Source organism: Lactuca sativa, chromosome 1 (assembly GCF_002870075.4).
Source record: "Lactuca sativa cultivar Salinas chromosome 1, Lsat_Salinas_v11, whole genome shotgun sequence".
In the NCBI taxonomy this organism is placed as follows: domain Eukaryota; kingdom Viridiplantae; phylum Streptophyta; class Magnoliopsida; order Asterales; family Asteraceae; genus Lactuca; species Lactuca sativa.
In genome coordinates, this window is record NC_056623.2 from 169,853,946 (window position 1) to 169,876,544 (window position 22,599).

Sequence of the window (22,599 nt, forward strand, 5' to 3'; positions counted from 1 at the left end):
ATATATATATATATATATAGGATTGAGTTCTATGGAAAACAAATAACTAGGGCAACATCTACTGGAACCAATAATCAAATGACACGTGTCCATTTCTTTCTTCACAAGTAATGTATTGTGGAAGTTATTGTGGAAGTGATGTGTTGTCATGTTTTCATTGGTTCAAATATGTGTTGCCCTAATCATTCATTTTCCATATAACTCTTTCCTATATATATATATATATATATATATATATATATATATATATATATATATATATATATATATATATATATATATATATATATATATATATATATATATATATCATTACTATATATAAAAGCCCTTTTATTCCAAAGGCGCGTACAACAAATTCACGGGGTTCTATTTCCTCCACGTAACCCAACACTAAACGACGCATCCTACAAACAAAACGTCGACTCAAATCCTTCCCAATCGTCGCAACCATTGTCCGGCTAAAGGAAATACCATAAACACATTCATCCTATAAATCACCATCTCTTGCCTATTTGCCTCCTCCCCATGAAGAAGTCGACAACATTTCCCACCGACAATTAACCGAGCAACAAGTTCCTTCAATGACAACATTTTCAAATCGATCAGAAACACAGAACATAGAATCAAAGTGATCTTCCGACGTGCTTTCTTCCCCACAGGTACATCATCATGAACCCTAATTTCATTTCGACTTTAACTACTTTAGAGATAATCTAATCGAATGACTTTCTTGACCCGTTGATGTTTCATCTAACAATTTCATGACCTAAATCTACCTTCCATCTTCCATACGTCATAATGAACATCCTCTTACATATAGTCAAGCCAATAAGTATCACACATCAAGAAATTCAATTGTTTGGTTACTCCCTTTTCAAAGGCATAATACCCAATCTTCATGAAGGTTGGTGTCGTACCTGGGTCTGTATCCCAAACTAAAATTGACTATAATTATCTCAAACTACATGTATTTTTCTAATTGTGTGATGGCAAAACATTCATTTTTCCATCAAATTAAAAAAAAATGACGTAGCCTTTAAATTGGAATTTTGTTTTTCATGTTCCTAATACATTCAACTGTTTTCATTCAAATTTTAAAAAAATAGTAAAAAAATACGTCCACTATGTATAGTTTTTGATGTCTTTTAATTTTTTTTTGACTTATGAATAATGTTAAAACTTCAAGTTGAAATTAATTAGAAATGTTTTTTAAACTTAGGAAATGAAAATTTCCTTATTATATCCAAAATTGCAAATTAAGCATCATGGTCTAATTCTGTTACAGTCAAAATTACTAATTCAAGCATCATGATCTTATTATGTTTCAGTACTCCTCTGTCTTATGTTAACAAAATTGCAAATTGTTGATCAGCATTAAGTATATGTGAACAATAAATCAGACATATATACAATTTATCTAAATGAATATACCATAAGAAAAAACACATCAATATAGTAACAGCTACAACACTAATCAATGGAAAAAGAACAACCCATTATATAGTTAACACTTGCATTTAGTTAATATCCATTTCTTCCTTAATGAAAAATGCAATCTTATGATTTTTGCCAGTTCAACCTTATCAACTAAGTATTCAACCTTTTTTGGATTTAGAACTGTCACAACTATTGGGAGTCGTTACACCACCACTACATTCTCTCCCCAGTTCACTTTTTCTTCCCATTTCACTTTCCTCTTGGATTTAGTCTGATTTTGATGTTAACGATTTGTTAATTTTCTTGATAATTGTTATCAAAACGATTTCTAGAGGTGTAGGTGGTGACTGACGCAACGCTAACCACTGCTTTTAATCTACTTTTTGATTATCGTCATCATATATTTTCCTTTATCAGATATTTTCCATGCAGCTAACTTTTAAAAGAGAAAGTGTGGATATTTAATATTTTGATAATAAATGATTTAAAGAAGCAGGAAATTTAGAATTACAATTGCAGCATGTAGCACTAAAGATAACCTGAAAGTTAATCGTTCTGCTCCTAATACCTCGCAATTTAATAACTATACTTCGATAAATAATAAATTAATTGTAAAGAAATTTGATGCAGGCGGATGACACGTAGTCTAAATTGCATACATTTTGCACTCCATGAAAGTTTGAGTGGTTAAACCCCACGAATAGGCAAAATTGTTGTTGGTTTCATGGATATCTTACTGATGCAAACTGGACATATTACTATTTCTCAAGTACTACCATACCAATCAACTTTGCTAGGATATATAAGGTCGGGTGCTCTGCCCTATGCTTGATTGGATTTAATATAACCTCACCAAATGGACTAATTATGGATGGGTAGCAGTATAAATATAATAATTTGTTCAATTATGAAAATATTATGCTGCATCTTCACTATTAACCAAAAAACTAAACATTGTCATCAACTTAATGATCCGTATGCAGCTAATTTTATACTGTATGATCATAAAGTGTTAGGCATGGAATTCTTGGTAAGTTGTTTTCATCCTTTTTTATAAGCCTGTTTATGTGGTCTTTGCAGGCTGTGAAAACAGGAGTCAGGAGAGATGCCATTTTTATTGGTCAATACCTTGGAAAGTGACACAATGTATCAAGATTTTTTTTATGTGAAGCAATGACACATCGATTGGAGATGGACTTCAAAAAAAATCTGATTAGAACATTATGCTTTAAGAATATATCATTTATAGCAGCAAATGCTTAAAGACTGAGGTGATGTTTAAGGTATATTTGCATTGAAGCTGGAATCCAGAAAGATATTAGTATATGATTTCAAATCTCTATGAATCATTTACAATTTGCAGTTCTCATACAAATATTATAATACCATGATAACATAATTTCAAATACATCAATATTAATTTAAAAGTAATAAAAACTTAGTCTCATGAAATTATCATCTTTAAAACAAAAGTAATAATCTCTGATTAATTCATATGATGATCCCTTATCAGCTTAAAAATATGGTCATCACTCTTACTTGGTTATCTTCATCATAAGCCATTTTATGGCAGGAAAAGTAACCTAGGAGAAGCTTGGAAAGGTTGCATCTCTGTTAAAGAGGTGAGTCCCAACTGTTTCATCTGTTAAAAAAGGGAGTTTTCAAAAGGTCCCTATGTACCTTAATCTTTTTAAATACCAAAATCGCCCTTCTTGGCCCGTGCTTAGCAAACAGTTATTTATAATCCAAATGTGATTTTTTTTATCCTAAATTATCAAAAATGAAGAACTATAATCGGTTCACCCAAACACTAAGATTGGCTATAACGACTAAAAAGGCCGATAAGAATAGTTAAGTGACTAAATCAAAAAATGATGAAAGTAAGTTATTATTATGTATTTTTCCCAATAATAAAATAATAAGTATAGTGAATATCACCATATTTGAGTCCGTGTAAGGTAAATGGAAATGTAGAATCTCTGTGACAACTGTTTTTATTATGAAAACCATGGCCAATAATGCAATTCCGTTTGATAATACATATATAAATTGCAAATTCCAATCTTTGTTTCTGGTTTTTATACGCTAATAATGGCTAAAATGGAAAAAAAAAATTCTAATACCAAACTGTCTAATGCAATAATAATAATAATAATAATAATAATAATAATAATAATAATAGCTTAAAGACATGTAATGGATTTTGTGTGATTCTCCATATTGCAAAAATCCTACTGTTTTCTCTTTTCAATAATTAAAGATTTCATAGTAACTTCATAAGTTATAGAATGAAGAAGGATCTGCCGTGCTTTACGATGAAGGTAAGTTAAGGGGTTCTTTTTGCATAGTTGTGGTAGTTTAGGGTGGGTTTTGTAAATTTAATCAAGATTGTAATGCATGAGATAGCGATGGACTTTACTTTTTTTTTTTTTTTTAACAAAATAGGCATTGTCCTTTACATTCAATTATAATAGCAATATACTTTTATTTCTTTACCTCAAATAGCCATATACTTTCATTTTCTTACCAATAATAGAAACATACATAGTTATTATTTATAATAGCAAAATCTTTAGAATTCCTTGATCATAATACATTGTAATTTTGTTTCTTCAATGCTTCAAACAATAATGAAGGAAATACTCAAATTGCCCTTAGTGGGTCGTGCTTAGCACGGGCCTTTAATTTACCTAGTATATATATATATATATATATATATATATATATATATATATATAGGGTTAGGTTATTTTGTTTTCACTATCTATTGTGTGCCCGTATGATTGATTCTGGACCAATCATTTTAGTTATTTTAAGAAAGTAATTAATGCATATTACATGTTGAAGATATAATAGGTATTAATTACATCTTCAGCATTTAATATGCATTAATTAGTTTCTTAAAATAACTAAAATGATTGGTCCAGAATCAATCATACGGGCACACAATAGATAGTGAAAACATTTGAACCTATCTCTCTCTCTCTCTCTCTCTCTCTATATATATATATATATATATATATATATATATATATATATATATATATAGTCTATCATACTGTGAAAATCTTATATTGCCATGAGCATTAAAAACCAATTGATCGACCTTGACAATGAATTAAATAGAACGTCTAATTAAAGAGCTTATACATAATCAACTAACAAAATCACTGGAAAAAAACAATTGGAAACAATGGAAGCTTATGAGAAAAAATGGATTTCTCTTGTTATGGGTTTCTATGAGAAATACTATGCAAAGCTATTAAGATCTCTTGAACTCTTCTATTTATAGCTGTAACAGTTTGTAATTAACTATACATCTTCAAGACTCTTCAACTTTTACACTCCTTGTTGCAACACCTTGCATCATTTATGTTCCTAGATTATTAAGTAACATCGGCCACCAACTTTTAAGAAATGACGGAATTCCCCTTCATATAACTAGATTACGTTAACTTTTTTTAAACAAAAATAATAATATCTTCAATGCCAAGATTGTAATGCCTTAAACGGATTTAACAGTTTTAATAGTAAGAATATTTTTTAATGGTAAAGGGTGTTGAAAAAAGTTAATGGTGGTTTTGAATATATGACGTTATAATCGATTAATCATTTTTAGAATTTTTTTTTTCGAGTATAATCTTTTATATGTTGATGATTTTTTTGACAGGAAAGTTATCTTTAACTCAAGCCACACTATCTTTAAAAGATCCTCTAGTCGGTAATATCAATGAGCTACTTGATGAAAATGATGTAAAAACTTTTATGTACAATGCTTGTAATATGTTACCATGGATAGTAACATTGTTTGTCATTGAGGATGGTAGTAATTTTGGGTTAGTAACATTGTTTGTTGTTGAGGATGGTAGTAATTTTGGGAATTGATTTGGTGGAAATTTTAACACTCACTATTTGAGGCTAGAATTTTTTTACTCTAAGTGTATATTTTTCTTCGAATGTAATTATATGATTATAATTGATTTAAATTTGTTATTTAAAATGTTAAGGTTACGACCATAAGGGTTGAACTTAGAATTGCATATATTATCCGTTGAAGTTAAGTATGAGACTTTGACTTAAAGTTCTTTGACATTTGTTAGGCCATATTTAAATAAGTATTTATTTTTGGGTTTTATTCAAAAATCGATTTCTAAAAGCATTAAAAACAATAATTGAAGCTTTAAAATGTTGAATATACATAAAATTATTTCATCCCATTAGTGATCATTTTGCATGAACATGAAATGAACATGAAAGATTAATACAACCATAGGAAGAAAGAATTACACTATTTGAAGATTTTAATCATCTTGGAAGTTATGAAGTTAATAGAGTGATGCCAATAATTCAAAGAAAAATTCCTCTAGGCGTGATCCACTAATAATTACCAACTTGACTTTGGATGTTAGTCATTCTTATTGCAAAATAAGTTCTTAAGCCTTTAAAAATAAAAGCAAATCTTTTATTTTAGAGGTGATCATAAAAGTATCAACTTTTTCACTAGTATCTTAACCTCTTAGAGAGAGAGAGAGAGAGAGAGAGAGAGAGAGAGAGAGAGAGAGAGAGAGAGAGAGAGAGAGAGAGAGAGAGAGAGAGAGAGAGAGAGAGAGAGGTATACAAAAGCACACAATTTTCATGGAAAAAAACATTTAGGAGAATGAAAGCCTTTCTTAAATCTTTTTAACAAATCATTATCATTTAGGTCTTATCACTTTACGACTCATGCTTCCTCATTTTGTCAAGACATGCTTCTAACGCATGTATTTCTTAAGAAAATAATCAAGAGACCATGTCTTGTCTCTTTTTTCACTAGCCTTCGTTTCTATATACAAGAAAGAGAGATTTAAAAAAATCTAACTTTTATATTTTATAAAGCCATGACTTCTTAGCTAAAATACAAAATGTCTTTAAGTCGAAAAGATGTACATGACTGTATATATCATACCTTATGATATAAACCATGATACTTTCATTAGAATAGTATTATTTTCTCAAAATAAATAATTTCCATTTAATTTCAATAATTAAAATCATTTATCAAGAATCAAATTTTTTATAAATAATATATTTATGTCAACTTGTTATGTTTGTGACTCTATAAGATCATATGGTATTAGAAAATATCACTTTACATGATTCTTGTGCATATAGATCCAACGATTTCCCACTTGTACAATACTCATTATAGATTGATATAAAAAGTGGTAAACATCTTGCAACATTTCACTCCCCCTAACAATATATTCATGACGAAGTGCCATTCAACAACATCCAATTCCCAAACTCTCAAAGCTTCAATTAATGTATAAGGTAGGTTATCACTTCTCCATTTGTTACAAACATCGTGTTGAACATGTGTAACATCCCGATGTTAAGGTACTTCAAATTCAACCTTTAATTTATTTTTATTGCAACTTGCCCCAAAGTTCAAAAATTATATGCAAAAAGGGTCTTAATAGCATTTTGGTAAATACTGGCTTCAGAGTACGCCATGCGTATGTCGTGTACGCTGGGCGTACATCATTGTACATTGGGCGTACTTCCTAAATGGAGAAACCCTACTTTTTAGGGTTTGACTGGTATTTAAGCATCCTTATGGCTTCATTTCCCTTCACCTTCTCAGCATTCACCCTCTCATTCGTGTTGTAACCCTAGAACCACCTTGTGAAGCCATTTCAAGCCTTAAAGTGTGTGTTTGTGTGCTTAGAAGAAGAAGGAAGGAAGCCAAGATCATCTTTGGAGAGTGAGGCACTTTGGATCTGGGATTTACTCTTCATTTGCAACCCTTCAAAGGTATAAAGCTTGCATCTTGATCTTTTAATCTTGTAGATCAAGAAATGGGTGTTTTAGTGACACTTTTTGGTCCCAAATGTCTTATCTTGAGCATGGCATGTTCTTGACATTTTGAGTTGTCCTTTCAGACCCTAGGAGGGGTCCTAAGCCATAAAAATGAAGTCTAAATGGTTAGTTTTGCTTCGTGAATCTTTTAGAATGTCTTAATGGATTAAAACCCTTGAGTTAAGCACTTAATGGGTATGTAAACTCATAAAGTTGGAAACTTTATGACTCTAGAGTGTATTTGAGCCTTGGATATGAAATATGGACATATGTGCTTAAGCCATTAAGCAATTATTGAGTTTTGAAGGATGCGAAGGTACGCCCCGCGTACTAAGAGTACGCCCTGCGTACGAGGCCAACCACCCCAATGGTGGTCAACTGCGAGGGTTGGAGTAAGCTCAGCGTACCTCCGGAGTACGCCCCGTGTACTCGCACTGGGTCAGCCCAGATGAGTTGACTCGGTTGGGTTAACTCGGATAGGTTGACTCAGTTAACTTAGTGGGTTTGACCAATTGACTTTGACCACGTTTGACCATTGAGAGTATTTTGGGATTTTGATGGAATTGGTCTTTGGTGGGATTAGGTGTCGGTTAAAGAGCTGAGTTTCGGAGTCAGGGACCTCATCAGCTTTTATTCAGTTTGCGAGGTAAGTTTACCTGCATTCAAAATGTTACAAATCCCCCCACTTGAATTAGACTTCGTCCTCGAAGTCTGTTGATGCGAATAAATCTGGGTAATGCTCTCTCATCTCGTCCTCCAGCTCCCAGGTTCATTCGAAGCCTCTCTGGTGCTGTTATTGCACCTTCACCAGCTTCACCACTTTGTTACGAAGAGCTTTAGTTTTTCTATCCAAACCTGCAATGGGCTTCTCAACATAATTCAGGCTCTCATACACCTGAATATCATCTAATGAAATAATTGCAACCTCATCTGATACACACTTCTGCAACTGAGACACATGGAAGGTGTTATGGATCTGACTCAACTCATCAGGGAGATCCAACCGATAAGCAACATTGCTAACTTGGGAAAAAATCCTTAATGGACCAATGAATCAGGATTTTAACTTGCCCCTTTTTCGAAAGCGGTGACACCTTTCCAAGGAGACACCCTCAACAATACGAAATCTCCCACCTGAAACTCGAGATCCATTCGGTATCGGGTATAGCTTTTCTGACGACTTTGTGCGACTCGTAGATTGTCGCGCACCTGCTGAATCAACTCAGTGGTCTTAAGCACTACTTCGGTGCTTCCCATGACTCCATGGCCAACCTCCACCTAACAAACTGGAGTCCTAAACCTCCTTCCATACATCATATCGAATGAGGGTCGGTCAATACTAGCATGATAACTGTTTTTTAGGAGAGCTCTGCTAGTGGGAGGTAAGTATCCTAACCCCCTCCGAAGTCTAGAGCATACGCCCGAAGCATATCCTCGAGCTTCTGGATCATCCACTCGCTCTGCCCATCGGTCTGGGGGTGGTAGTGTTGGATTAGTGTCTAAGTCCATAATTATTTTGGTATGTACTTGACCCGATGGTGCATGGTCCTTTTGGGTTGCCTTCACCAAAGCAACTTGATAGGATGATTTATGGAGAGAGAGGATTAATTATGATTTATTAATATATTATAAGCATAATATATTATGTTGTTGATACATGAACTGACCCTCTTAATTTTGTCTACCGCAGTCTACAACTCTCCGCAGTCAAGCTCCCTTAGCAATCACATCCAAAGTCATCAAATCTACCATAATCTTTCTTTTTGTACTTAGTCTATTTTGTATCTATCTCTTGTAATACTCTCTATTGTCCAGTATGCCTTGCATGGCTACTCTTAGAGAGTAAATCTACTGTATCTCTTTAGTCTCTATAAATAGAGACTAGCTTTATCAATCAATATAGATCTCTTTTTACTCATCTCTATATCTTAATTATCTTCAAGTTATCCTTACACATCTCATATCTTTCTTACTCTCTGAAATCCTCTCGAACACAACTGATTAATACCTCTCTTCGGAGCAAGTCACTTGTGACTCTATCACTAAGATTGATCTCACTCACTAACTTGGTTTGAATGCATTCCATGTTATGAATCAACTTATGTGTTTACTTGATATATCACATGCTGTCATTTATGTTTCTTTATATTTACGCAACTAACTATCTAACCATCTAACATATTAACATATTATTGTTGAGCTTTTAGATCCTTTAAGATTAACTAATTCCGCAATCATACTTGTTCTAACATTTGTTCAAGTGTGTCTCAAGTTTTTCTCTCAACAATTGGTATCAGAGCCATGGTGGTTGTTTTTTGAAAAACGGAACTTTCATTTTTCAAAGGGCCTTCTATACCACTGAAGCTTATTTTTTTTAAACAAAAAAATGGCACAAGCACTTTCTCTAAACGTTTCCAACAGTGTTGGTGGTTCAAATCGAGCTCCAATACTAGTTGCAAATGAATACCATCACTGGTCTCAAAGAATGGAAAGATACATACGGAGACTTGGTAAAGATGTATGGTGATCTGTTGAAGAATGACCACATGTCCCTGTTCTTACACCTGTTCAAACCGATGGCGCCATAGCCAGACTAGGAGGAGGACAACCAGTCTTGAACTGTCCCACCAAGGATGATCTTGATAAAATGGAAAATGATGTTGTTGCTTTTTATGAAATCTCTTGTGGAGTTGCTCTTGACAACTTCGACATTATCATAAACTGTAAATCAGCAAAAGAGATCTGGGATGTTCTCAAGAACTTGTATGAGGGTTCAGAACAAGCTCAAGATAAGAAGCTCACAACTGCACTCAATGAATTCAACAACGTCAAAGCTCATGCTGGTGAAAGTTTAGAGGACTCATTCAAAAGGTTCAATCTGATTGTTACTAAGTTATCAAATGCTGGCACCATCCGTAGTAACCATGAAACAAACCTTCAATTTCTCAACGGGTTAGGAAGACATTGGACTACTGCTATGATGATAGTTAAAGGAGATAGAAAGATTCATTCCCTATCTCTTTACAAGCTATATAGGGAATTGCAAGCACAAGAATCCATCGTACTCAAAGATTGTGCTGAATTCGGAGGACCACTTGCTCTTGTAGCACAAGCTCCTCACAACCAGTCTTACTCTCCCTCTTATGAAACTACACCGCAGTCCTAAGAAGCTAACTCAGAGTATGATAATGAAGAAGAATTTTAGAAAGCTATTGCTCTAGTTAGTAAACAATTCAACCGACTACCACCTCACTCTTTTCGCAAGAATCAACAATTCAATAAACCTCCTTTCAATTGTAACTTCAACCCACAAAACAATCACTCTCATTATCCTAAAAGTTCACATCCACACCCGCAATCTCAAAACACTCAACCAAAGGAGACACCGCAGTCCATGCAAACCTCTGACTCCAGTACCCCTTCAGAAGACAAAAGTGATGTTGTAGTATGCCACAAATGCAACAAAGTGAATCATTTTGCAAAGGATTTCAAAGCCAACATAGTGAAAGACAGAGCATTCTACCTTAGAATGGCTCAATAACTGGAAGAAAAGGAAAAGGCTAGGGCGTATGTGGCTCATGTTAAAAGAGACCATCAAGTTTGGTCATCCGAAGATGAAGAAGAAAACATTAGCAACATCAAAGGGAAAGGCAAGATCTGCATGCTAGCAACTGCTGATGATGATGACTCTATGAAGCTAGAAAGGAACTACTTCTACATGGCAACGGATGGAACTCTAAGCATCGTCGATCAGGTAAAACTCATGATCCGAACTCTAAACTATAACATGCATGACTGTCAACCTTTCATAGACAATCTTAATGACACATGTGCTGCCGTCCTTTCAGACTACAACAAATCCTTAGATGAGAAGAACATAGCGTCCCAAGAGATGTTTCATGTGAGAGGATGACTGGACAACAAAAGACTCAAAATGGCTATGTTAGAAAGAGATTTAGAGTTAGAAAAAGATGCAAGAATGTTGAGTGAAACCCAACTAGAAATAGATTTGAACCAAAGAGATTTAGCTTAGAGTGAGATTGTATGTTTAAATCTTTTAATAGAAAAATTGTTCAATGAAAGTGATGCTATTGAAAATTTAGTTAATAGTGGAACCGTGGACAATACATACAATTGGGGTTGGTCCAATGGATATCCTACCGCAAAGGATTCCTCACACGGTTTAACAAGGATCGACTTTATGTCCCTCCAAACCGAGAATTTCATTTTCCAGTCAATGTCAAGACTTTTCTCGAAGATATCAGAACACACTTCGGTAGACTTCATAATCTAAGTAATAATTGTGTCATTAAGGAAATTGTGCCAAAGGCTTTAGATCACACATGTGATCAACCTCTTATCTGTGGCACAATCAGTCCAAATTCTCAGACCTCATCTATTGTTGATGAAGAAATAGTCATAGAAAGTCCCAAAGTCTCACGGGACTTTCCACCCTTGTCCTCAGACCGCAGTGCCTCTCACTGCTGTCATGCTTCTCAGAAAAATCCCATTCCCATTACAACCCAGACTTATGCTATGGTAGCTAGGTCTTCCTTAACAAAGTCCACAATCAAAGGTTCAGTGACTCTTCAACCAATTCACCATGAACTACCCATAGAAAATTTTGAAGTAGGTCAATGTTCTCAAAATCCTGAATTCTCAAGTTCTGATGAGTCAAGCCCTCGGTGTCAAAATTTTTCAAAGGCTTCCAGGAAACCGCAGTTAAACACTAATGATTGCGGATCTCCAAAAACTTTGGAAAAAAAAGGCTTTCAAAGAGGATATTCCATCTCGAGGCACAAATCGACAAATCTTTTCTAAAAACAAAAGACATATCAGATTTCCAAAATCTAAGAGTCCAGAAAAGTTTGTTTTTGCTCACTATCTTTCAAAAAACTCTCCCATCAAGAAACCATGCAAAAAGGAATGTGTAGTTTCAACATCCGTTCCTAAATCTCCTGACAAAACCCAAAAGAAAGAAATGTCTTTTCAAAACAATTGTTTTCAAATCTATTCCTCAGATGATCCAAAATGGAAGGGTATCTTACCCACTCCACCACTTTTAAAATCACCTCAAAGTTTCAACAAATGGAAAGGCATTTTGCCAAATCCCAAGAATAGGTCCAAAGTGTCTACACGTGCAATATCTTCTTCAAGACACACTTTTTCTAAATCCAACAGTTCACGTGTCAAATCTTACCAACCTCGGATCAGTCACAAATCAACCACACCCTTCCGACCGCTGACCAAACAAAGAGCCAAAATAAAAGACAAAATTTCAACATGTCAATGTCAATGTAGTTGTCAAAAACAGTTCTCTCATGTCAAAAATGACCCTTTTCAGAAACCTCGTAACTTTTCAAAAAGGCACTAGGCTCCAAAAACTCACAAACACCCAGGACTAGGATAAAAAGTTGACACGAAACCAGTCCCTGCAACCTCTTTTCATGCATCAATCAGAAGCTCATCTATTGTCCCAGGCTCCAAACTAGTTTGGATGCCTAAACTAACCATGTAATTTTCAGGCCTTGTGCAAGGAGGAACAAGAAGAAGAATGGTTAATCGATAGTGCCTGCTCCTTGCACATGACAGGAAGGTTAGAATACCTTCGAGATTTCAGGCCAATTTGCAACGGTGGAAATGTCACTTTTGGTAACAATGCTAATAGGATAATCCGAGGTTACGGTGTTCTCACTACGGGGAACTTCTCTATTCAAAAGGTAGCTTATGTAGAAGGCCTTAAACACAATCTCATCAGTGTTGGTCAACTATGTAAAGCAGGCCATCGTGTTGAATTTGATGACCAATTTTTCTATGTAATGACAAGCGATAGAAGCACTTGTCTGATCAAGTCCAGGTCCGAAGGTACTATGTACCCTCTGGATGTACCTTTGATCATAGGCAAACCGCATTTATGCTTTCTATCCAAAGTTGTATCCGAAGTCAGCTGGCTATGGCACCGCAAGCTCGCTCATCTTAACTTCAGATGCATTAACAACTTGGTCACCGATGAACTAGTCAGAGGTCTTCCAATCCTCAAGTTCAACAATGATACTCTCTGTCCCGCATGTGAATGTGGAAAGCAATTCAAGTCAAGTCATCCCATGGTGATTGATTCCTCAATCTCTGAACCATTGGAACTTTTACACATTGATCTTTGCGGTCCATCTACCGTAGCCAGTCTTCATAAAAAAATACATACTGGTTATTGTGGATGACTTCACACGTTTCACATGGGTCTTCTTTCTTCGACTCAAGTCAGAAACACTGCATGTGTTGATCAACTTCATCAAGGAAATCGAACTTCAGATCAAGTTACCAGTCAGACGTATCCAAAGTGACAATGGAGTCGAATTTACTAATCATCTTCTAAATAGTTTCTTGGTCTCCAAAGGGATTACACACAACTTCTCAGATCCTTACACACCACAACAGAATGGTGTAGTAGAACGAAGGAACCACACTCTAGTAGAATTTGCCAGATCTATGCTCAATTTTGCAAATCTTCCTCTCTACTTTTGGGCAGAAGCAATGGTCACAACCTGTTTTGTTCAAAATCAAAGCATTGTGTGCAAACGCCTCAACAAAACACCATATGAAGGTCTTAACAACCGCAAGTCAAATATTCGATTCTTTCATATCTTTGGGTGTAGATGCTTCGTAATAAACAATAGAGATCACCTCAATAAATTCGCACCGAAGTCTGATGAAGGCATTTTCCTTGGCTACTCCACTAACAAAGTTGCCTATTGAGTTCTCATTAGACGTACAAGGTTGATAATTGAAAGCTTCGATGTAAAGTTTGATGATTATAACATCCGCAACTCCGCTCCGTTAATTGAAACCACCACAATTCTAGAAAGTGATATTCCTGCCTCTTCGGGTCCATTAAATCTAGTTGAAATAAACTATGATGATCTCTTTGATCCTGTTGATACAGCCAAGCTATCCGAAGTTCTCGTGTCTCTAGAAGCTCAGCAACAACATGTAGATGTATCTGGTCCAACAGCGTCCGAAGAAGTATCGCTAAATACTTCCACCTCGCCGGTTGAGGGGGAAAACTCCACTTCGGACCACACAACAACCATCGAGGTTCTAGTACCAGAAGATGAAGCTCCAATTCGCAGAAAATTTCAACCATCAAACTTTTCTTCGGATTCAGATGATGAAAATGTAGAACACATTGACACAAGAACAGACTCAAGGGTTATCACACTCCCATCCACAATCCAGGGGGAACCTTCGCAGGTTCAAGGCGAACTCCCTTCTACACTCCAGGGGGAACCTTCGCCATCCGCCCAAGATAAATCTAATCCCGCCTTCCCAGTTCAAGACACTTCAGCAGGATGTTCTCAAGTCCAGGGGGAACTGCCCTCTCCAACTGCTGAGCCTTCTAATATTGAAGACATTCCCTCCACCGCAACTGCTGATCCTCTGATACCTCGTCTACATGTATGGACGAGAGACCACCCACTAGGTCAAATTATTGGCAACCCATCCGCAAGAATCCAGACTCGGTTATCCAAGGACTTATCTGATCACTGCCACTACACAATGGTCTTTTCCTCAGTCGAACCTCGATCGATCAAAGAAGCGTTACTTGAACCAGACTGGATTTCTGCAATGCAAGAAGAACTGGAAGAATTCAAAAGGAACAAGGTATGGCAGCTCGTTCCAAAACCGCAAGGCCACACCGTTGTTGGCACAAGATGGGTGTTCAAGAATAAGTTAGATGAATCTGGTGCAGTCGTCAGAAACAAGGCAAGACTAGTTGCCAAGGGATATAGTGAACTTGAAGGCATTGACTATGATGAAACGTATGCTCCGGTAGCACGAATGGAACCCATCCGGTCTTCTTAGCATACGCAGAACACAAAAACATCAAGGTTCATCAAATGGATGTGAAAAGTGCTTTTCTCAATGGGGAATTAAAAGAAGTGGTTTATCTTCAGCAACCTTCGGGTTTCGAAAGCGTTGAATTCCCGGATCACTGCTACAAGCTTGAAAAGGCAGTCTGTAGTCTAAAACAAGCCCCTAGAGCTTGGTATGAGACTCTATCTGAATTTCTTGTCTCTTCAGGTTACAAAAGAGGAGTGATTGATCCCACTTTATTTCAAAAAGCAAATGGTGATCATCTAATGCTTGTACAAATATATGTGGATGATATCATTTTTGGCTCAACTGATCAAAAGATGGTGGATGAATTTGCTAAGCTCATGACCAACAAGTTCCAAATGAGCATGAATAGAGAGATTCATTTCTTTCTAGGACTTCAAGTGAAACAAGTTCCTTAAGGGATATTCATTCATCAAGAAAAATACACCTCAGAACTATTGAAGAAATACTCAATGGATAATTGTTCTTTGGCTAAGGTCCCCATGGCCTTCGGTTATAAGATATCTGCTGATCCTTCAGGTGAATCTGTTGATCACAAGTCTTATAGATGTATTATTGGCTCTCTAATGTACCTCACTGCTAGCCGACTGAATATAGTCTTTGCAATGGGTGTATGCGCAAGGTACTAGACTGACCCAAAAGTGTCTCATATGAACGCAGCCAAATAAATCCTACGATACTTAAAAGGAAGCAAAACTCTCGGATTATGGTACCCCGCAGGAAATGATTTCAGTCTTCAAGCATTTACAGATGCGGATCATGTCAGATGCAAACTTGATCGCAAAAGCACCTTAGGTGGTTGTCAACTTCTGGGTGGAAGACTAGTCAACTGGTCCTCAATGAAACAAAACTGTGTATCATTGTCTACCGCAGAAGTTGAATATGTGGCCGCAGCCAACTGTTTCTCTCAAGTCTTATTGATGAAAACACAACTGCAAGACTACGGATACAGAATGCTGAGGATACCAATCTATTGTGACTCTGAAAGTTCCATAGCGATTTCTCACAATCCTATTCAGCACTCCAAGACCAAGCATATTGAACTACGATATCACTTCATCAAAGACCACATCCTGAAAGGTAACATTGAACTAAATTTTGTCCATACTCATGAAGAGATTGCTGATGTATTTACAAAGGCACTTGACTCTACAAAACTCAACACTTTCTTACAAATGTTAGCAATGATGAATCCGGACCCACAATTCTTTTTGAATTGATAGGTACCGCAGACCATCCTTGGTCTCCGTTGCGGTTCTAGTTGAAGTTATTTATGTTACATGGTTTTGGTATATTCTATGTACCGGAACCATATATCATAATTATACTTCAATGGTCCTTATTGTTTCTTATTACTAATCTTTGCTCAAAGTCTTCATCTCAATTCATCTACCGCAGTCATCCATCCGACGACATATGATCCATCCGCAATGAAGTATCTATCCGCAGTCACTTTAATTGATTTTCAGATTGTTACATTCTTTTGAAAAAAAACACATGGTGTGCTATTTATTGATCCTTCATTAAATAGAGAAAACATTAAAGAAAAACATTCTTTGTGCATCTGTCTCATTCTTTTGAATAAACCTCGTGTCAGACCTATTTTAGGTATGATGACAAAAAGAAAGATTTTCCAAATCAAATCCTTTTAATATGTCTCTTCCTATTACCCTAAAACATCAAATCCGGTACAACTTCCCTTTACCCAACGGATTGATCTCACCCTCACCACACGTTCACCAAACGCGGTCACAAATCTGACATTTCATTAAATGCAAACTTTTTTTAGTAAACCTCAAATTCAGATTTAATCCCTCTTTTCTTAATATGTGGTTGAGATTAATGCTCTTAATTCAAAATAAACCACCAAACGTTTTTACTAGGGATGGGCATAAGCGGGTACCCGCCTCATTTGGCGAGAACCGGAACCGGAATTGCTCTAGGGAGTTCTTAAGTGTTTGGAACCAGTCTCGGAACCGGCGGTTCCGGTTCCGGGAGCAGGTAACCCGGTTACATTAATTTTGTTATCTTTTGCTGATAAAACGGCAATTTAGTTTGATCTAAATCAAATCAATTCGGACGAAAGACGGACAAAATCGGACCAATATATTCTAAACCGGTCTAAGTAACACACGTATTTATATGAAATTACATATATATATATATATATATATATATCTATATATATATATATATATATATATATATATATATATAAACCGGTTCCGACGGGTACCCAACGGGTAGCGGTTCAGAAAAAACGAGAACCGGAACCGAAACTGCTTAAGGCGGTTCCATAACTTTAGGAACCGGAATCGAAACCGCTTAAGGCAGTTCCAATTCCAAAACCGGTAGTTCCGAGACGGTTCCGGTTCCAAAAGCGGGTACCCGGTTCTGATGCTCATCCCTAGTTTTTACCCAAATTCACTCAGGGCAAAAATGTTTCCCGCTCCCTTAAGCCACTATAAAACCCCTTTCTTCTCCACAAAGAAAAGTTTACGCTTTCTAAACCATAAACCTTTCTCTTGCATTCTAATTTCCTTCTTCAAAGCTTCCTCAAAAACTCAACAATGGTGAAATCCGGTGTATCCAAGAAACCTTCCAAGGCATCTAAATCAGTGAATCCCACTGGTTCAGAATCTGCTTCAAGACATCTCACACCAACAATTGCATCAAGCAATTTCAGAGCCGTGTTTGAAGAACATTCTTTCTATAATGCCCCCACAAAACTGATGATCAAGTTCTTGTCCAATCACCCACTATTTGGACCATTCGATTCATTCACTGACGTTGTTCCTCTCTCAACCCTCTTCAAGTGTGCATTTTCATCCTATCGACCACTCGAGAATCTTCAGCAAGTGCATCTCAATCTTGTCAATGATTCTCTGGTCATCTTGACCAAGGGGAAATTTCTCACTGCAATAAACCTCCTTGTTCATCCATCCATCAAGGTTTTTACTCCATCAATGGCGGATATACTGTATGCGCTTTACCAAATGGGATACCAGAAGAAAATCAAAGGGATTAGGGAATTCAAGAAAAACCAATTGCCTGCGGTTTGGCAATTCGTTTGTCACTTCATCATCCGCAGTCTATCCGACAGAACCGGAGGTACATACTGTTGGATTAGTGTCTAAGTTAGTAACCATATTTGGTATATACTTGACCCGAGTGTGCATGGTCCTTTTGGGTTGCCTTCACCAAAGCAACTTGACAAGGTAATTTGATATGAGAGAGGAGATATTATGATTTATTTATATATTATAAGAATAATATATTAAAGGAGAAATCATATTTATTTAATTAGTATTAGTCATAAATTAATTAGGAATTAATTTGGTGACTAAAAGAGATTAATTAAATAAAGGGGTATAAACTGTCAAATGTGTGATAGTTGAGTTTTGGGCTAGGAAACCTAATGGACTAAGGGGGGGGGGGACGAAATTATGATGAAGGATCATCATATTTTCGTCCAAGGCCTCATTCCATAAGGTTCCTTGGGCTGCTTGGTGGCTAAGCTGTCCATTAGGGTTTAGACTAAAACCCTAGCACCCTATAGTATAAATACATGCCCTATGCTTCAATTTAAGGCCACTTGATTCCAAGGAAACCCTAGGGCCGAAATTAGCATCATTCCCTCTTCTATCTTAGTTGCCTTCTTGCTTCAAGGTGTTTGTGAGCCATTAGAGGCACTACAATTGTGGTGCTTGCTTTCAAGAGTTCAAGAGAGTTCAAGAAATCAAGGAAACTAGTTGTTATTGCTATATAACAACAAAGGTATGTCTACTACACTTCTATGTAATTTTCGAAAATCATAGAAGCATGCTAGGGTTTATTTTGTGTTCATAAAGTTGTATGTCTTATAGTGAAAAACATAGATCCAACTAGGGTTGCATGCACACATAGGATTGTCTGTATTAAACCTATCAGTGGTATCAGAGCTATTGGTTTTTTGTTTTCAATTGGATTTGATACATATTATGAATTTGACAAATTAGGGTTTATGGCAAGTAAACCCTAAGGCATGGTGATTTTCGCAAATTAGGGTTGCAAAACCCTAGTTGGCGATTTTTTGATAGGGTTCTTAAACTTTTTTTGCCTAGCCTCCAAATTTCGAAATTAGGGTTAGGAAACCCTAGGGATTTCGAAAATCCCTTGCCCCCCAAGATAAGATCCCAAGATTTTAGGGATTTGGATATTGCTATCTTTGTGATTATCAATTTAATTGTTTAAACTAGATAATTGAAGATCTTGTATTATCCTTTCCATATATTTAAAAAATACAAAAATCTAGGGGATAATATCAGTTTTGATTTTATGATAAACCTTAAAGATTTAATAATTCAAATTAATTGTTTTATTTTGATAATTATTAAATCAAAGTTTTTGGTGTTTAAAATTTTAAATTAAATAGCCTTAATTTTCGAAAATTTTAAATACACATTAAGATACTAGTATTTTGAAATGCTTTAAAATACACCCTTATACAATTATGATATTATAAGATTAATTATTATATATGTATAAGAATAAGCTAGTCTTATCGCTAGTAGGCCTCATTCACGAAGCCAGTCTATAAGGTGGGTATAAGGTTGCTGCCTATAAAATGACGCTTAATGGATGTACACGCACATTTACCGCTTGCTTGACTGGTGGAGCGTCGTTAGCCGAACGGATAGGATAGGGCACTTAATTCCTCATTAAAAGTATAATGGAAATATTAAAGTAACTACATTGTTTTACAAATTCCCACTCTTAGTTACTTTAGGGTAAAATGTGAAAATGATGCTAATCCATGGAATTACACTTCGTACCCTTGTCAAACGTTGATGGAGCGCGTGTGGTTAACCGGCACATCAATTTGGGGATGAAATAGGTAGCGAAGGGTGACTCGATGTTTGTCATAGATCAATGGAGCGTGTGTGGTTTACCGACACATTGATTAGGTGATAGTGACATTGAGTGCACCACATTAATTCGCATGGTTATTCACAAATTTGTTTGCGATCCTCGGCATCCCAGTCGCAAATGTGAAATGCATATCGAGATTTAAACATGCCATTGAAAAGTTCAATGAATCTCAAAGATCTAGGAGTTTTCAATACATTTAAAACCTAAATTGCTTTTTCGTTTTTCATGGTGAGAATTAGTGAATCGTCATTCACTTACCTTCAAGTTATTTACTTTTAGAGTACGGCATCCCTTTCTAAGTTGTAAATAATGTTGTTGGATCCTAGCCCTAATTTCTCATTTGGGTGTTTAATTAGGGATTCATTTCTAATCAAGCTTTGTCCCTTTCTTTTTCAGATGTCTGCTAACAACAACAACAACAACGCTTCTGGGTCATTCTCGTTGATGAACTTGTGTCAGAAAGTGACATTTGATGGTTCAAACTTCAACGAGTGGATGAGGTACATTCGCATGATCACACGCTACGAGGACAAAGAATATGTCCTCGATGAAAAGCTTGAGAAGATCATCCCAGATGTTGCTACTCCTGAGGAACTGGCCGCCTTTGAGGCCCACGAGCGTGATGCCACGAAAGTTCACTGCATCATGCTGGCCACCATGAACCTCGAACTCCAAAAGTCCTATGAGGACATGTATCCATATGAAATGCATCAGGATTTGCTGGAAAGGTATCACCAGAGCGCGAGGCAAGAGCGCTATGAGATCATTACTAACATGATCACCGCTAAGATGGGGAGTGGAGAATCCCTAACCTCTCATTTGCAGAAAATGCAGAGGTATGTTGATCGTCTTCTCAAACTTAATGTTAAGTTTGATGAGGATTTGGCTATCGACATAATCCTCCACTCCTTGCCCTCCTGCTACAATCAGTTTAGGATGACCTACCATATGAACAAAGAGGAGGTCTCCTTGAGCAAGCTCCAAGGACTTTTGAGGACTGCTGAGAGCAACCTCAAAGACAAATCCGTTGCACCGTCCCCTGCTGTGGCCGCTCCTGTGATGGCAATAGGTCAAGGAAAGGGCAAAAAGAGGAAGGCTCCATGTAAGAGCCACCATAAAGGGAAACCCCGTGATGGTTCGTCCTCAAGTGGGACCAAAGCTGGCCCCGTTAAACCCTCTTCCGATCCTAAAGAAGCAGAGTGCTTCTATTGCCACCAAAAGGGCCACTGGAAGCGAAGCTGCCCACAATATCTGCAGGACATAAGAGATGGGAAGATCAGGCCCACATTTGCAGGTATGTATTCTATTAAATCTAATAACTCATCATTTGCTACTTCATGGGTTCTTGATACAGGATGTGGTTACCACATTTGTTCTGATTTGCAGGGCCTAAAAAGAAGTAGGGAGATGGAGCATGGGAAGATGAACCTGATTATGGGAAACAGAAGATCTTCGCCTGTGACCAAAGTCGGTGTTTATTCTTTAGTGTTGAGTAATGGGTTAGGAATAGATTTAGAGAATTGCTGTTATTCGCCAGATATGGCAAGAAACATTATTTCTTTTCACGGGTTGTTTAGACAAGGTTTCAGATATTCTTTTGATAATAATAATGGTTCTATTAATGTTTATTTGAATGGTGTCTTTTATTTCAATGCATTACCTTGTAATGGGATTTATGAATTTGTGATGATTGTTGATAATTTTGGATATAATGTTTTGAATATTGATTCGTCTACTAGTCTAGACAAAGTATGCTTGTGGCATTGTCGCCTTGGTCATGTCAACAAGAAACGCATAGCCCAACTCCAAAAGGATGGAGTGTTGGAGTCATTCGACCTTAGGGACGATGACACGTGTGAGTCTTGTTTACTTGGGAAGATGACCAAGTCACCCTTTACTGGCACTTGTGAAAGGGGTGAGGGTTTATTGGATCTCATACACACCGATGTGTGTGGGCCCTTTAGATCCACCACAAGGGATGCTTGCCGCTTCTACGTGACTTTTACAGATGATTATAGCAGATATGAATATATCTACTTGATCAAGCAAAAGTCGGAAACCTTTGAAAAGTTCAAAGAGTTTAAGAATGAAGTGGAGAATCAGCTAGGCAGGAAAATCAAGATGCTTCGGTCAGATCGAGGAGGAGAGTACCTAAGTCTTGAGTTTCACGACTATCTAAAAGAATGCGGAATCATTTCGCAATTGACGCCTCCGAGAACGCCACAATTGAATGGTGTGGCTGAGAGATGTAATCGGACCTTGTTGGACATGGTTCGTTCTATGATGAGTCGGACTTCGTTACCAATAGCTTTCTGGGGGTATGCCTTAGAGACTGCCGCCCACATACTTAACTTAGTTCCCACCAAGAAGGTTTCCAAGACTCCTCACGAGATGTGGACAGGGAAGGCTCCCTCGTTGGCACATATCAAGGTTTGGGGTTGCGAGGCTTTCGTAAGACGAGAGACTCACGACAAACTAGAACCTCGTAGTGAGAAGTGTTATTTCATTGGCTAT

The 22,599-nt window shown here is 36.7% G+C and overlaps 1 long non-coding RNA gene across 1 annotated transcript; it reads left to right on the forward strand.

Moving 5' to 3' along the window:
• The first annotated feature begins 449 nt into the window (after positions 1 to 449).
• Positions 450 to 2,958, forward strand: LOC111897996 (uncharacterized). The gene is made up of 3 exons (XR_002852454.3): positions 450 to 662; positions 2,071 to 2,247; positions 2,521 to 2,958. It is a non-coding gene; the product is annotated as an uncharacterized LOC111897996 (long non-coding RNA).
• The last annotated feature ends 19,641 nt before the right edge of the window (positions 2,959 to 22,599 follow it).